Source organism: Myotis daubentonii, chromosome 17, assembly GCF_963259705.1.
Source record: "Myotis daubentonii chromosome 17, mMyoDau2.1, whole genome shotgun sequence".
NCBI classification, from domain to species: Eukaryota; Metazoa; Chordata; class Mammalia; order Chiroptera; family Vespertilionidae; genus Myotis; species Myotis daubentonii.
In genome coordinates, this window is record NC_081856.1 from 46222972 (window position 1) to 46228718 (window position 5747).

At 45.5% G+C, this 5747-nt stretch overlaps 1 pseudogene; it reads left to right on the plus strand.

Moving 5' to 3' along the window:
* Positions 1-929: 929 nt before the first annotated feature.
* Positions 930-1079, plus strand: LOC132220214 (U2 spliceosomal RNA; annotated as a pseudogene).
* Positions 1080-5747: the final 4668 nt, after the last annotated feature.

Below are 5747 nucleotides of genomic sequence, written 5' to 3' on the forward strand. Positions count from 1 at the left end.
TTCTTGACTTTGTTTTCCTTCTCAGTCCAAGAGCATTGACCTCGATGGTCTCTAAGGTCCCTATGAACGTTAATAAATTTGGTAGGGTCTGGCTGTCTCTGATGTTTCTTAGGGGGCTGATACTTTGTAAATTTTATTTTTAACTTTATTGAGGAATAATTGAAAAATATAATTGTATATATTTCAAGTGTGCAATATGATGACATATATATCAACACTAATAAAAGAGAAAAATGGTAATTGGCGTACGAGCTACCCTTTTCATTGGCTAATCAGGGCTATATGCAAATTAACTGCCAACTAAGATTGGCAGTTAACTGCCAACAAGATGGCGGTTAATTTGCATATGTAGGCACAATGCAGGGAGGCGAAAGGGAAAGCAGGAAGAAGCCCCCTGCCACTGACAGTGATCAGAAACCCAGGGGGGAGCTAAGAGCTGGGGGGCAGGGCAAAGGCGGCCCTGGGGCCGCCTTTGCCCTGCCCCCCAGCCATGATCGGAGAATCAGGTGCCTTTTCCGCCCTGGCCAGTGACAGCAGGAAGTAGGGGTGGAGCCAGCGATGGGAGATGGGCACGGTCGAAGCTGGCAGTCCCAGGAGCTAGGGGTCCCTTGCCTGGGCCTAAAGCGAAGCCCACGATCGCGGGGCCGCTGCCGCTGCCACTGCGGGTCCCCGCTGCCCGGGCCGGACGCCTCAGCCAGAGGCTTCAGGCCTGGGCAAGGGGCCGATCCTGTGATTAGAGGGTGATGGGGGTCAACGCCTGAGGGCTCCCAGTATGTGAGAGGGGGCAGGCTGGGCTGAGGGACACTCCCCCCCGCCTCACACCCAGTGCACGAATTTCGTGCACCGGGCCCCTAGTATGATTATAAAGATCAAGATAATTAGCACATACATCACGTAATAAAGTTACTTTTATTTTTGTGAGAATGCCTATCGCTTCTCGGCCTTTTGGCTAAGATCAAGTGTAGTATTTTTGTGAGAATGCTTAAGCTCTACTTTCAAGTAAACAATACCATATTAACTATAGTAACTGTGCTATGCCTTAGATCCTCAAAAGTTATTCTTATAACTAGGGAACATTTGTACCCCATCCCCCTCTCCCCTCAGCCCCTGGCTACCATGAAACCCCTCACCCTGCTTCCCTCAGCAGACACTGCCTCAGGACACTGGCCAAGCCTGGACCCTAGGCCAGAGCTTGCTCTCCCAGGGAGGCACTGCAGCCTCGGGCAGGAGCATGGCTGCATGTAGGCTTCACTGACATTGGGGTGGCCTTGGCCCAGACTTCTCTCACATCAGCATTCCAACCCCATCCCTGCGTGTCTTCTTCCACAACAAATCTTTCTTCTTCTTCTTCTTTTTTTATTGCTGAAAGTATTACAAGGAGTATTACATATGTCTCCTTCCCCCCCCCCCTTGACATTCCCCCAGCCTCCCCTAACCCCCCCCCCCCCCCGCAGTGTCTTGTGTCCATTGGTTATGCTTATATGCATGCATACAAGTCCTTCGGTTGATCTCTTACCCACCCCTCTCCTGCCGCCCAACCTTCCCCGGCCTTCCCGCTGTAGTTTGACAGTCTGTTCAATACTGCTCTGCCTCTGTATCTATTTTTGTTTATCAGTTTATAATGGTCTTTATTATCCATAAATGAGTGAGATCATGTGGTATTTTTCTTTCATTGACTGGCTTATTTCACTTAGCATAATGCTCTCCAGTTCCATCCATGCTGTTGCAAATGGTAAGAATTCCTTCTTTTTTACAGCAGCATAGTATTCCATTGTGTAGATGTACCACAGTTTTCTAATCCATTCATCTGCTGATGGGCACTTAGGCTGTTTCCAGATCTTAGCTATGGTGAATTGTGCTGCTATGAACATAGGGATGCATATATCTTTTCTGATTGGTGTTTCTGGTTTCTTGGGATATAGTCCTAGAAGTGGGATCACTGGGTCAAATGGTAGTTCCAATTTGAACTTTTTGAGGAAACTCCATACTGTCTCCCATAGTGGCTGCACCAGTCTGCATTCCCACCAGCAGTGCACGAGTGTTCCAAATCTTTCTTCTTAGTGTACAATGTGTTAAATTAGTAGCATCCAGTGAAATCGACCATTGGGAAGATGCCCCTGGGGTAGCCTGTAGCTTCCATGTCAGTAGGTCCATGTGGACCCCAATTTGAGAAATCCAGAGGTAATAAATTTTGGTTACTATACATGGCAGAATTCACTGAAAAGCTTTTCAAAAATGGAGGGATTCCAAGAGAAAACGGTGAACCCCCAGATTTCTAGGTTCCCAACTCCTTGGATGGAGGTGGTGGTAGAAAGTGTGGTAATAGTAGCAGGGGCAGGACTATATCTGGATGGAGAGAGTGAGGGGCATGGCCCGTCCTGGACTAGGATGTGAGGGCCTGTGTCACAGAGCCCCAGATCCTGATGTAACAGGAGTTGGCACTCAGAGGCCCAGTGCTGGGGTGGGAGGGTGTGGCATGCTGGGAAGGCATGTTTGGTTGTGTTTTGTGTGTGTGTGTGTGCAGTGCACATCTGGGTTTAATCAGCTGTCAAGTGGTTCATAAATACTAAAATGCCCACAGAAGATCTCTTTGGTTTACCAGTTCACAGCTGGGTGAGGTGTGTGTGTGTGTGTGTGTGTGTGTGTGTTTTGCCACCCTGGGGCATGGCATTGAATCATAGGGGGTTTGTTTCTCATTCCAGAGATTAGCTGGAAGTTGGCTTTTCAAGGGATAACGTTTTTTTGTTTTGTTTTTTGTTTTACTTTGAATCAAGTGGTTCTTTTCAAACAAGTACCTCCTCATGGTCAGTGCTTCTCTCCTCTGGCCAAGGAACCACTCCTCCCACGCTCCTGACAGGCCCCTCCTGTAAGTGCTGGCACCCTTTCCTTTGTCAGTCAGCCCGTCCCTTGCCTATCTGACTCCTTTCCGCCTCCCCATCCTAGTTCCCAGGCCCATGGCGGCCCAGTTATTCTCCTTACCTGCCCGGTTTGCGTGTGATCTGCCAACCATCACCTGCCAGTACCGGGATGGGCCGTGACAAAGCTGAAGAAGCCTTTGTGTGGCTGGCCATCCAACAGCAGGAGGAGATAGCTAGGGCTCTTGTACAGCCTTCACCAGCGCACAGCTTACCCCTGTGAATACGGCTTCCCGTTCCCCCTCCTGGTTTGTACACGCATTCCTTCCTGCCCCTGAACCTGCTCAGGGCATGATTTTTTACCTCAGTGTGAAGATGCACTTGGTATATCAGTGGACTGTGATGTTGGTTAGAAGTCAGAGTGGGATCTGGAGCTAGGAAAGGGAAGGTTTCAGACAAAAGTAGCCTTTGGGTCTCTGCCGGTATCTCCTTGGCCACCATTTCCATTTATGCCTGTCCTACTTCCAGCTGCCAACACCCCGTCTCTTTGCCTGAGGACTGCTTTTGGCTGCCAAGGCTTACTTTCCCCACTTACCAGGCAGGCTGAAAACTCCAGGGCAGTAATGTCTTCAGGAAACGGAGAGGAAAGAGTGAACATCAGTGAGTTCTGGTACAACTCAAGTGGTCTGTCATATATCTGTAATGGGAGTCTCTGAAAGAGGATGGGACAGAAATATATTTGGGAAAAAAATGGCTGCGTCCTAGTTCATTATATTAATGAACTATAATTTATTTAATCAGTTTCTGTTGTTGGGCATTTCGGTTCTTTCCAATTTTATAGTATTAGAAACAGAACTCTAATGAACATTTTTACAAACAAAAGTTTTTTATATCTTTCTATTTCCTTGGGATAAATGCCTTCAAGTGTGTATGTGAGGCCAAAGAATATAAACATTTTCTGATTTTAATGGCTTTTGGACTTATTTTCAGATGGCTCTGGAAAAACACTGACCCGTTTTACATTCCCACAAGCAGCCCATGAAGGGCCTTTTACCCTAACCCTTCCCACCCCCCACACTGGTTTATCTTTACCCATTTGATAGTCAGAGTGGTGTTATTATTATTGCAAAATTGCATTTCTTTGATTATTACTGAAGTTGAGCATCACTTTTACTTTCCATTTCTTGAGCGCTCTGATCATGCCCATTTCCCACTTAAGCTTCGTATCCATCTTTTAACCCTGATGTATGATCCTTCTTTATATGACAACTTTCATCTGTCATCGGTTTGGAAATATTTCTCTCAATTTTTCATATTTGTCTTTGGCCTTTGGACCAATTCCCATTGTGGTTCTTTTCTAATCATCGTTTGGACTGATAGCACCTGTTAAAAGGTAAACTGAGACATATTAAAATTATTTTAACGTTTAACTGAGCAAAAATTAATTCAAATCGGGCAGCAGCCAATCTAGAAGATAGTAGCTCTGAAAGCTGTACAAAATGTAAGACTTTTGCAGGCAGAGGAGCGGAAACAAGGAAGCTTATGCTATGCAAAAAGCAGGTTGGTTGTTGCAAGGTCACTTTCCTTTTTGGAGGTGGCATGGGTCAATCGGGAAAATTACCTTAAGCAGTTAGTGCTGATCAGGTGATTCCTGGTTTAAGATTGCATTTCTGGGAGAGCCAAAATTCATTAAGTTAAGACTCAGTTTGGCGACATCAGATTTAGCACACTTATCCATTTTGGGCCTGTTATCTTATTTTTTAACAATATCTATATGTTTTAGAGATAACTGTTTTTATTCATCTCTGTATTTCCAGTACTTAGCATGGTTGGTGAGCAACAAATATGGAATGAATGAATGAATGAATGAATGAGATTTACTGAATATGCTCAGACACTATGGATGCCTGAATTAGGATCAACATTTAATTTAATCCCCTGAATGCAAGTCCTGTGTGCGCTCCTCTGGATTTGTTACAAACTGGGTTTATAGAGGCCATCATAAAGTTTGCTCATTCTGGAATTCCCCCCAGCCTCAGGGCTGGTTCCTTCCTGAGCTGGCTCTTGATACCAGCCAGGGTCTAGTCCCACTGTCTCGGGGCTGTTTACAAAGCCAACCATCCCTTAAACAATCTCTTCTTTTAAATCCTCCATAATTAACAATGGAGAGTTGCTGCTGGGGGAGAACAGAACTGCTCCAGGGCTGAGCTTTGGCTGGCCTGTCCCGAAGCTTCAAGCAGTAGAGAATGCCAGAAGAATATTGCCAGGACCTGGGACCAAACTTAAGGCAAATAAAATCTCAGAATCTTCCCAAGGAACAAACAAAACCTTTCATAAGGGACTAATTGTTAGAAAATCTGTAGGTACTTTGCAAGTCTTAGTAGCTGGGGCTATTTTCTTTAACTGCTTCCCTTTGAATATATTGAGTGTTTTTCTTAGGTATCCTTGCCTCCCCCCTTTCTCTCCACTCCAATAGCTATCGTTGGTTCAGTTCACTTAAGATTTTTCTGAGAGCCTGTGGAATACTAAACCTTTTGCGGGACATGAATATAGGTTGTGGCGTTGCCCTGGATATGATGAGTACAATAGTAAATAACTTATAATGCTCCAGACAGTGTGCTAACAATTTTATATGCATCATTATATTTGCTTTTTGCAATGACCCTAGGAAGTAGTATTCATTGTTTTCCCTTTACAGACAGGAAAACTGGGTACAGAGTTCCAATAACTTGCCCCAGTCACACGACCAGGATCCAAGCCCACGTGTGTGGCCTCAAAGACTGAGGTCTTAGCTGCTGCATTGTAGTCCCTTCTCAGGACCTGCCTGGTGATTTAGACAAAGACGTACTGGGCTGATCCTTCATAAGGTGTATAAACGGCTGGTCATTAAGC